Source organism: Equus caballus, chromosome 17, assembly GCF_041296265.1.
Source record: "Equus caballus isolate H_3958 breed thoroughbred chromosome 17, TB-T2T, whole genome shotgun sequence".
Taxonomy (NCBI): Eukaryota; Metazoa; Chordata; class Mammalia; order Perissodactyla; family Equidae; genus Equus; species Equus caballus.
The window spans coordinates 15241081-15253511 of NC_091700.1; the positions used below are offsets into that span (position 1 = coordinate 15241081).

A 12431-nucleotide genomic window follows, 5' to 3' on the forward strand; every position below is an offset into this window, starting at 1 on the left:
CTCTTATTGTTTCATAAATTTTTATGTTAAATATCTTGGATTTCCATGCACATAACGACAAGTTTGCTTGCTTTTTGCTGACGTTTATAATTCTTTGTCATTCTTTACCAAATTACAGATAAAAGCACAAGAATGCTGGTTAAACTATATTAAATCAATCATAATAGACTTTAACATAAAGATCACGAAGGAGAGAAAGTGGTCACACATATGTCGTTTAACAAACATTTATTGAAAACTGACTGTACAATCGACATCATTCTAGGTGCTGGGATAGCAACATCAAATAAAAGAGAGTAAATTCCCTACCCCCATGGAGTTTATGATCAGGCTTGTTGTGGGGCCTATTAGTCAGGGTCCCCTGAAGAAACAGGTGTCAGTTGTCAAGAAACCATGGGACACTTGAGGAGAGTCTAATAAATAGGGCTCTAAAAATGTGGGTAGGGTTAGTGAAGCATCCTGTAACTAGTGTTGGTAGAGAGTTATCATCACCCCCAGGGCTGTAGTGAGAGTAGGTGACATTATCAGAACTTAGCACAAAAGGCCACCCTTATGAGAGCTGTGGTCTTAGGAAGAGAAACATTGTGAATGCCCATTACATGGCTCAGCACGGAGAGCCAAAGGAATAAATACCCAACACCTCACTTGTTCTCTTCCCTCTGATATCCTATCCTCCGTTAAGCATTTATAAACCCCATTCAATACCTATTCTTAGAATTCCATCCGCATGTGTCTCTTCTAGACCTTTTGGTCACCAATTTTCCAGTCTTATTCTTGTTTAGCCCCCTACTACCTGTCAACTCACTGAGCTACTGGACATAAATCAGTATAAATCGAAACTCAAGTACATGTCAGTTCTTCACAAAGTGAACTAAATATACCTCCTTAAACTCTACCCACTGGGAAGATTTTTTTTTCACCACACATTTCAGAACCACCCCTAAGTGAGACTGTAATCGTAGCAGCCATAATTTCCAATGATGCCACCATACACTGTAAACCCAGTTTGAAGGAGAGTTGATGGGTATGTGGCCACAGGTCTCCCTTGGGGACTTTTGGGGAATGTTTATTTGTATATTCTTGTGACCAAGTTATGAGGAATTTTGTCAAAGGGACCCAGCCTTCCCTTTAGTCAAAGCCTCCTGTCTATAAAGTAGGATATATCAAGGATTTAGAAAGAGAATCTAAATCCCTGTTGTGGTGATTTGTGTTCGTTTTCTGCCCACAAGATCCAGAATTTCACATGTATATAGATATATATCTCAAGAAGCATCTTAGTAGAATACCCATCTATTTCATTTCAATGAACTTCATGACCAAAGAGCCACCACCACTGATCCCTTCACATCACCACAAAAGATGGCTGCACATGAGAAACACTCTAAGAGTTTCAAAAAACATTTGTCAGTATCCCATTAGAGAAAATACATATTTCATTGCTTTGAAATGCAACATGGGCTGCTCCTGAGTCCACAGGGAGTATACTCATATTGATTAATTTGAGCCTATCCAAACATAATTCATCCTTCCTAATCTAATATGGTAAGGATCCACCCCCTTATGTGCTACCTAGTTTCTGCTTTATTGGGCAAGATCTTGAGTTCCTTTTGTGTTTTTGGTTTTTTAATTTCTGGATTTCTTGCAATTTTACTCTGAACATAGCTGGTTTTTTATTCCTATTATGGGCCTGGAGCCAGTAAGGAAGTTCGGACAGGGCCTGAGGATAGTGTGTATCTCCTTCAGGGGTAACTTATACTAGGATCACCCCTTAGGATTTGGAGAGAGAGAGAGAAGTGAGACAGACACTGTCAGAATTCAGTTACTCTTCACTTCTTTTTCTAAGCTCCTCAAAGCAGTGACTTTTAGTATACCTTAAAGGCCTTAAAATTGCAGAGTGTGTGGCAGGTACAACAAACTTGAACTGTCTAATAAGCCTCAAAGCTGTGCAGAGGCAAGTGTACACCTGCCAGGCAAAGTGCACAGAGTTTAGAACATCTGTTCTGACCAAGTAGTAGTATATGTTTGACCATATCCTTCTCCTCTGATAATAACTTTGGGCTTCCTAGATGCTCGGTAAATCCATGTAAGTGAAGGAATACAATTTCTTCACCTTAATCTTGACCTCACACTGATCCATCCTCGCAGTAATTGGGGGAGGTGTACTTACCTGGCATTCACCCTCATATGGCTAGTGATCATTTTATAAAATATTGAGGAACATAATGTCCCTCTTGAAGATATTCTTGTATTCAAACCTTATCTGAGTGAGTAATTGAGGCAATCTATTGAGAGCCCCAGTATATTGGATCACTTTTCAAACTGTTCAGACACCTCCATCTGGGAACTGTTTCTCTCTACACCTGTCAATATTAGATTAGTTTTATCTTTTTAGGGTTTCATGCAAAAGGAATCATACAGTGTATTTTTGTGTGGCTTTTTTTTCACTCAGGATAATGATTTTGAGATTCATCCTATAGTTGAATACCAGCAATGAAGGAACAGCCTCACACAGGGAGAAACAACTGCTTATGAAATCAAGGGAGACTCATTGTGCCCAATGAGTTCAGCTATATGTGAATCCAAATACATGTAATCATTCCAATTTCCAGGTTCCTAGACTTTCCCAGTAAATGTCCCAAATCTCATGTAATACACCTCCTCAAATTGTGGATCTAATAGTTATTGTAATTGTTTGAAGAAATAATGTCCAAAACTTCCCAAAGTTGATGAAACAATGTTAATTTACACATCCAAGAAGCTTACTGAACTCCAAGTAGGATAAATACAAAGATATAGTTTTACCTAGACACATCATAGTCAAACTGTTGGAAGCCACACACAAAGAGAAAATCTTAAGAAAGAGAAAAACAACTGAACATGTACAGGAGAGCATCAACATAAATAATATCTAACTGCTCATCAGAGAAAATAGACCCTAGAAGGCAGTGAAATGGCATATTCAAAATACTGAAAGAAAAAATGGTAACGAAGAATTTTTTTATCCAGCAAGACTATCCACTAATTATAAAGGTGAAATAAGGACATTCTTAAATTTAAAAGGACTGGAAGAATTTCTTGATATCAGAACTGAATTGTGAGAAATACTAAAGGAAATTCTTTGGGCTGGAAGAAAATGACATCAGACAGTACCTCGAATCAGCTGGAAGAAATTAAGAGAGCCAGAAGTAATAAATTTCTGGGTTTTAAAAAAAAGAATCTATAAATATATTTTCTCATTTCTTCTGTTAAATTCTTTAAAAGACATGAGATTGTACAAAGAAATAACTGTAACATTCTAGTATTGGTTTTGTAACATATATAGATATAATATATATAAAAACAAGAGCACAAGAGGGGAAAGTAACAGAGTTACATTGGAGGAAACATTCTATATTTCATAGGAATTAAGTTAATATTCGTTTGAAATAGACCATAGTCAGTTAAAATGCATATTGGAATCCCTACCACAGACACTAGGAAAATAGCTCAAAAACAGTAAAAAATATTCAATAGAGGAATTAAAATGATATACTGAAAGATTTATTTAGCACAAAAGAAGTTAATAAAGGAAGGACAGAGAACAAAAAAGCCTGAAGACAAAGAAAACAAATAGCAAAATGGCAAATGTAACTCTGATCCTATCAATAACTGCACTAAATGTGAATGGTCTAAAAAAAACAATTAGAAGACAGAGATTGGGAAAATGAATAATAAAGCAAGATCCAACTATACGTGATCTACAAAAGACACATCTTAGATTCAAAGACAAACAGAAGTTGAAACTAGAAGGATGGAAAAGACACATCACACAAATAGTTACCAAAAGATTGCTGGAGGGTTGTGTTAATACTGGACAATGTAGATTTTAAAACAAGAAATATTATTAGAAGCAAAGAGGGACATATCCAAATGACAAAATGTCATTAAATCAGAAAGATATAAAAATTATCAATGCTTACAAATGTAACAACAGAGCTTCAAGATACGTGAAGTAAAATTTGACGGAAATGAAAGGAGAAAGAGACAATTCAACAATACTTGGAAATTTCAACTGCCTCCTGTCCATAATGGATTAAAAAGAGGAAAGACAATCAGCAAGGTTATACAAGACTTGAAGAGCACTATCAACCAAATTAAATTAAGTGACGTGTATAGATCACTGCACTCAATGACTACAAAACACACATTCTTTTCAATACCACATGGAACATGCTCCAGGATAGACCGTGTACTCAGCCATAAAATAAATTCAACAGATTTAGCAAGAATGAAATTATATAAAATATGTTCTCCAACCACAATGGAATGTGAGCTATCAAGAATGGAATATATCTGGGATATCCACAAACATTTGGAACTTAAATGACACCCATCTGAATAACATATGAGTCAAAGAATAAATTGGGAACAAAATTTGAAAGTACTTTGAAGTGAATGAAAATTTAAAAAATAGAATATCAAAGTCTATGGGATGTGCCTAAAGCAGTACTTAGAGAGAAATTTAGAGTATTAAACACCTATAGTGGAAGAGAGGAAAGTCTCAAATCAATAATTTAAGTTCCTACCCTAAGAAAGGAAAGAAAGGAAAATAAACCAAACTGAAAACAAGCAAAAGAAAGGAAATACAAAAGATTAGAACACGTCTGTGAAGTACAAAACACAAACATCAATAAAACCAGAAATTGGCTGTTTACCACATAAAGTTGACAATCCCTTAGCTAGCATCCCCAAGGAAGAGAGAAGATAGAATTTACCAAAATCAGAAATTAGAAAGGGACACCCACAGAGAAATTAAAGGATTATAAGAGAATATTATGAACAACTTTATGCCACAAATTAGACAATTTATAAGATATTGGCAAATTCTTAGATCCAAATTTCCAAAACTGACTCAAAGAGAAATAGAAAATCTCCATAGATCTGTAACAAACAAGAAAGTTAAATTACTAATTAAAACCCTTTCAGGGAAGAAAAGCCCAGATTCAGATGACTCAACTGGTGAATTCCATTGACTATTAATGGAGAAAATAATCCCAATCTCCCACCATCTATTTCAGAAAATATTAGAAGGAGAGAGCTGGTCTCACATCATTCTATTAGGCCAGAGTCACCTTAATTTCAATGGCAAGTGAAGACATCACATGCAAAGACAAGACCACTATCCCTCATGAATATAAATGAAAAATCCTTAACGATGTGTTAGTGAGTGATGTCACCAAGATGGGGGAGTAGGAGATGTTAGCCTCTGTCCTCCCAGAAAGATCAACAATTAGACTGCTACCTACCCATGATCAAAAAGAGTTCTGGGAGAGCTCTAAAGCCCTCTTAAGAAACTTTAGCAACATAGCGGAACAAAAAATGTGAGAATAACCACACATAAAGAGAAAGAAGAACAGCTTCATTTTGCCTGCATCACCCCGTCCTTTAAGCTGGCATTACTCAGTGCTAAGAGGGAACTCCTCAGCTAGAAAGAGCTCTCCTTTCAGGGAAAGAGAGAGCAGAGTGAACGACCGGCGTCCCAGCCTTTCAGGGCACACAGGAAGTACCCACTTTGGTTTCCCCCCACCCAGAGACTGGCAAAGCAGAAAGATATAGAGATGGCTAGGGACAGGGAAGAAGAGCAGGGTTTACCAATATCGGGCACACAGCAGTAAAGACCACAGCTGTGTGACCTGTTCTATAGATAACCCCAACGTGGAAGGGCAAGGGGAACAGTGCACTAAGAGAGATACACAGCTCTGTGGGAGCAGGGGAGGAGCAGTCTCTGAACACGTTCCAGGAAAGGGGTCACCTTCCATGCCAAGATGAACTTTGCATGAATAAAGATTTAAGTGAGGACAGACTGAGAAGAGTGAAGAGGGGAATGGGGTGTGGACCAAATTTCATCCACCTGCAATTTTACCTACTCAAATTTTATCTACCACGGCAAGAAGTTAGTGTCTAATATTTTAAAATTACTTTTAAATACAAGTATTCGTACTAGTTATATAAATGGAGGTAAACACAAGAACAGCTAGGATAGAAATGGCTCAAGTGGTTTCCATGGGGAATGGAACTGGGGGGATAGAAAGGACTGGGGTTGTGAGGTTGGGGAGGGCCTGTCACGGTCCTTTATAAAGCCTTCAGTACTATTTGATTTTAAAGGCACAAGTATGGATTCCTTAGATAAATATTAATTTTTAAGTGAGCTTTAAAGAATGAGTAAGGTTTCTACAAGGAGAAACTTGTAGTTTCTCAGTTTACTTTTCCTGCCACTCTAGTGCCTACGACCACAGGGCGTGGGAAAGCCCTGGCCCCGGCTTCAGAGTGGCTGTGGCTTCACGGGAACATGGATGATCTGTCCCTGTGGTACCACAGCATCACGTCTGCCTGCGATCCTGCTCTAAACCAGCAGCCTCTGATACTGCCAGAATCCCAGCATCATCCCCGCTGGCAGTTCTTCGTGCCAGGCCCCACCCACTGGACCAGACTCCTGAAATGCTGAAATGGACCTGAATCCCTACTTTCTCCATCCCTAGTTCAGCCTCTTCTTTTTATACGTGGCCCACGTCAGCCTCTGGACAGCATCCACGATGCACTGATGGTCTCCCACCAGAACTCATTTGTACATTTCTGCCTGTTCCTCCTTCACCCGCTCTCTTCCTGCAGAATGGCTTGGCTGCTCCTTGGAGCTCATGCAGGATCGATGTATCACTTAGAGCAGCTCTAAGGAAACATCTGGTGAGGGGGAAACAGGACTCACTCCAGGCAATTACCAGACGTAGGAGGTACTGCCGATTTCCACAACCAAATAATGCACTGCACCAAGCTCCAAGGCAGGAAAGGGCAGAGATCCTAGAGCCAGGCTGCTGAGGTTGGAATCCCTATAATACCACTTACCAGCTGTGTGATTTGGGGCTCTTGATTGAACCTCTCTCTGTCTCAATTTTCTAATCTGTAAAATGGGGCTACTAATGGATCATGGAGGATCCAAGCCGAAGATACTGAAATTGGTTAAGAGGTTCTTGCATTAATCCAGACAAAAGACAATAAGGGTCTGAACTGAGGCAGTGACAGGGAGGATGAAGCTGAGGAGACCGAATTAGAAAGTTATTTCGGAGGCTGAATGGCACAATTTGGTACCAAGTGACCATGGGGGATCAGGCACGAGAAGAAGGGGACAGGTAGGAGGAGAGAGAAACCATTTAAGTGTAGCTTCTAATTTTTTTATGAGGGTAGCTGAGTAAATGTGGATGCTATTAACATTGACAGTTCACAAAAGAGACTCATATTTGCTGTGTGTGTGGCAGGGAGGGGCATATTCCAGAGAGTTCTGTTGTAATGATGACGTATCTCCTTTCATTTTCATCACCACACTGTGGTTCCGATCCTCAGATGATGAAAGTGTGTCTGCAGCCTGACATTTGTTACCTCACTTAATCCTCACACGAGCCCCATGAGGTAAACGTGCTGCTACTATCTCTGTGACGTAACAGGGTACTTGAGTCTCAGAGAGGTAAAGCAACCTGCCCAAGATCACACAGCACCTTGGCTGGGATTTAAATCCAAGAGGATTGGACTCCTTGAGCTATCAGCCTTCCAGTATTGCACAGTGCCTCTCAAATACACTCTTCCAGAGAGGCGTCCTAGATATTTTCATCTGTGCAGTCCTCCTGCATGAAATAGTTCAGATTCTTCTACCTAATTTTCATTTGAAACTCTCCTTGTATACTCTAGAATTTGTCCCAGCTGGTGAAAAGGTGTCTTACCATATTATATACTTGTCACAGCTGCTCTATAAACCTGCATGTGTGCACTGTGTTGGTACGGTGTGGTTTCTGTGTCTAATTACAGTGTTGAAAGCTACTACATGCACAGATAGATATGTATATAGAGATTAGGAACACAGAGCGGTTCCCCTTTCACATAAAAGTGCATGTGCTGTAGAGGAAGAATAGCATATTTTTAACTCTTGAGCACTATTTGCTTAGCTGATAGCTAAGTGAAATGAGGGGGTGTTAGAAAGCTGTGAATAATGTTCAATATGAATATTATAGGTTACCTGGGGAAAAGGGGTTTTACAGTATAAAATGATACTGCCAAAATCCAGCAAAAGGCTTAAAAGTCCAAACCACTCTAAACATTGATTTGACTCAATCGTGCCATTTAGAACATTCCATTTCCCCAGAAAGAAGTCATTCCTGAGAAAAACTGTGCAAATGGAATGTAAGAAGGAGAGAGAAGAAAAAGTAAGATTGCAGATCCACAATGAACAGCGTCCACTTTCACCTTTTGGGAAATTTATTTCTACCCCTCAAAAAAAGAGAGCCGCAAATAATGGTTTTCCCGATGAAACCACCCCAGCTGGATCATGCTAAAAAGCTTTCAGGAGGGAAGCAGTAAGTAAACTCAACTGTTCAGATGCATTTGGAAGTCATCCTAAAGCAGCAGCCCCAGTAATCGCTGCGCCATCAACAACTAAAAGGATCCAGACTATTAGATGTGGACAACAGAGAAATAATGGATGCTAAAGAGGTCGGACACAGAAATGATGGCATTCACCCACTACATAGCTTCAAAGCGGATGACGGGAAAATGGAGGCTCCATTTTCTAACTACTGAACTATTAAAACACACACACACACACACACACACACACACAGACTGATAAATGCCAGTATCAGTTTTATCACGTAGGTGGTTAAACAGTCACTTTCTTCTTCAATATTTTGAAATATACAAGGACTTTGGTCTTCTACTAATTTCAGAGTTGAAGAGGCAGGACGGCTTCCTTCTCTGCCAACGTGCAGACTGGGAAGATGTGATGCTGGGGCACCCAAGGTTCCAGAACCTTGGAGGCAGGATGCTGGAACATAAGGCAGGCAGGGACGCACAAAATGTCTATCCATGAGCTTAAAGAATTGTTGGATAAGAACCAGTTCTGCTTCTCCAGCCAAGCTTTCGCTACTTGCCAAGAACATTATGCTTTGGTAGCCCAGTGATTCTTGCAGTAAGGACCCACGAAGTCTGCTTACATCAGAATCAGCTGCATCCCTTGTTGAAATGCAGATGCCCAGGCCCCAACCTACTGAAGCAGAATCTGTTGAGGTGGGGCAAAGATTCTCATGCCACTGTCCTTGAGACTTAGCAAGGTAATTAATGTGACCAGATGTCCTGGTTTGACTGGGACAATCCGAAATTCCAAGATCTTCGAAGTATTATGATATAGACTAGGGGTCCACAAACTACAGCCCATGGACCAAATTTGGCTGCCGTTTGTTTTTGTAAATGGGTTTCAATTGGAACACAGTCATGTTCGTTCATTTTTGTCTTTGGCTGTTTTGACCCTACAACAGCAAAGGTGGATAGTTGCCACAGAGACTGTATGGCAGGCAAAGTCTAAAATATTTACTATCTGGCACTTTACAAAAAAAGCTGGTTCACTCCCAATGTAGACCAAAGGTTTTCAACCATTTCTGCACATCAAAATCATGTAGGGATTTTTATAACACCACTTCCCCAGACCTAGTCCCAGAGTTTCTGAATCAATTGGCCTGGGGTAGGACTGGATATAGCTATCATTTAAAAGCCTGTTCAGGTGATTCTAATGCGTGGCCAGGAAGAGGCCAATTGCTCTAAGGGAGACTGCACATACTTTGGAACCAGGCTGAAAAGACTCTGCTCCATAATCCCTCCCTTCATAATCCGGCTGAGTGTCCTTGGGCAGCCCGTGTAACTTGCATGAGTCTCAACTGCTTTATCTGTAAAACAGAGCTACCAATAGTCACTTTGTTGGGCGAGGTATTAGGAAGATGAGAGACTATATACGCACACCTCCCGAGACAGGGCTTAGCATCCTGTGAGACTAAATAAATGGTACTGGCGGTGATGAGGAGGATGATAATGATGATAACCATGATAAAGGGTAATGCCTATGGCTTCAATAATGCAATTGGATATACATTCATTAAGCACTGTCTGTGTGCTCTGGAAGGGGAAACCTTGATAAATAAGATGTGATGACCACCTGAAGGAGCTCACAGTCAAGTAAAACAAACAGGCACGTAAGATAGCGACAGCAAGAGAAAAGAAAAACGGGCCAAGAAGATGGAAAAACGAGTCACAAGAGAAACTAAATTCTAATAAATATAGACAAACATGTCAACTTCAGCAATAATCAGGGAAATGAAAAACAAAACTCGAATGAGACATTTTCTCCCAGCCAATAGGCAAATATTAAAAATATCCCACCTTCACAGAAGCATAATTTTTACAGGCTTTTTAAAGGGTGAATTGACAGGTTAAAATCTGCACACTTCAAATCCTCTATTTCCCTTCTAGGTATGTAGTCTGGAGAAACACATATGCTCTAACAGACCTGTGTAGGAACTTTCACTGTGGCATGGCTGCAGCAATGCGAACCATCTAAATACCCATAAGATGGGGAATGGCCAACTAAATCTTCATGCCTTCATTCTATCTAATTCAATGCTAAATTATTTTTTAAAGTGATTTAAATGCATACAGGTACAAAACAGACAATCACACAAAGTACTCTGTGTCAAAGATGCAAATCATAGAAAATGCCAGAACATAGGTATAATAAAGCACACACATGCACACTCAAAACAAAACTTTACTTTTTTATCCATGTATGTGTATGTAAATTCCCAGACAAGATTACTTCTGGAAAGGAAAGGTAGATTTTGAGAGTAGCCTAGAGGAGATCTTTCGCTTACTATATTGTTTGAATATTTAATAAAGTGAATGTATTCATGTACTGCTTATGTACATCTTTTAAAAGAAAAAAAAACACCAGACAATAATTGAATGTAGTGAGTATTATTAGAGAAGTATGTGTAAAGTATGATGGGGGAACCAAAAACAATGCTGCTGGGGTGGGATGGAGAGGAGGAGGTGCCGCAGAGATAGGGTAATGCTGAGCTAGGCCTTGAAGGAGAAGATGATGGTGGGATCCCAGACAGAGAGGGGACCATATGCAGGGGCTCAGGGGCATGGCATGTATGCTTTCATTCATTCATCCCATTATTCACTCAACAAACATTTGTGGAGTGTCACCTCTGAGCTCAGGAGTGTTCCAGGTGCTGGAGAGACAGCAGGGAACAGACAGACAAAGGTCCCTGCCCGCACGTTGCTTCTCTTCTAGTCTGTCTAGATAGATAACATGCAAGAAACAATCAAGACGCATAGTGTGACGGGGAGTGCTGTGCGGAGAATAATGCAGGGAAAGGAGGTGGGAGATGCTGCGGTGGGAACGGGGCCCCCTATTTTAGTTGGGGTCACCAGAGAAGATTGTGCTAGGAAGTAGCATAAACAGAGAGCTGAAGGAGCTGAAAGAGCTAGCCATGGGGACAACCAAGGGAAGAATGCTCCAGCCACAAGGACAGCAGGTGCAGAGGACCCCATGCAGGGCTGAGCTTGACGTGTCTCAGCGACCACCAGAAGGACAGCATGGCTGGAGTGGGTCAGCAAGAGGACAGAGAGACGGTGGATGGAGGCTGGGAGGTGTCGTGCAAAGCTTTGCGAAATGTGGAAAGGATTTTGACTTTTCCTCTGGGCGGGGTAGGTGGGGGTGGGGAGCGGTCACCGTAGGCTTTTAAACTGGGAAGTGGCTTGATTCATTATATGTTTAAAGATACCTCTGGATGCTTGACTGAGAGGACTCCAGGGGGCTAACGTGGAGGCAGGGAGACAGTTGGGAGCCTCCGGCATTTGCAGGGTCTGCTCAGGGCCTGGGCAGCTGAGTCACGGGGCGCTGGGTCACTAGACACAGGGGTGGGAACACGGGATCTCAACAGCACGTGGACATCACTGGCCTCTTCCTCGGGTAGCAGCATCCTGATGCTCTTTGACCGACCTGCCTATACCCTTGCAGGACCCAGAGGAAGCGTACAAATGAAGCGCCATATACCACATGCCCAGGGATTTGAAAGTGATAAAGCAATCTATTAAAGTGTCATTTAAAATATGTACTATCCTCCTATCTTCATAATGACCTGGAAGGCCAAGTTCAAATTTGGAATCCTCTGGCTTCTCAGATTTTCTTGCCAGAATATAGCAGCATGGGGAGAGCTGGCTCCTGGCTTATGGCTCCCGGATCCCTAGCCTCAGCCTGTTCCCCACTTCTCTTCCTACTCCCAGCTCTGCCCATCACTGTAGTGGCTTTTTGTACGTGTGTGAGTACATCATAACCTGCACAGTGAAAATGGGTGGACAGCAGTCTTTACATCCCCTCTGGCTTTCATGTGCCATGTGCCCTCGGGAGGACAGATCCAGGGAAGAGCCAACTTGGGCAGGGAAGTCCAGGGTCTCTGTGACCAAGAGAATGGTCCAGAAGAGAGGGTGCAGGTTGAGGTGGGCAAGTGCCCTTGGCCTGTGGCCTCCTTATCCCCTGGGAAGACGTGATGGGAGAAGGACTAGAGTGGAGACTT

The 12431-nt window shown here is 41.3% G+C and overlaps 1 protein-coding gene across 8 annotated transcripts in view; it reads right to left on the minus strand.

Annotated features, from left to right (window-relative positions):
* Positions 1-12431, minus strand: part of LOC138918311 (ral guanine nucleotide dissociation stimulator-like) — a 166743-nt gene that overhangs the window by 90950 nt on the left and 63362 nt on the right. The window lies entirely within an intron of this gene.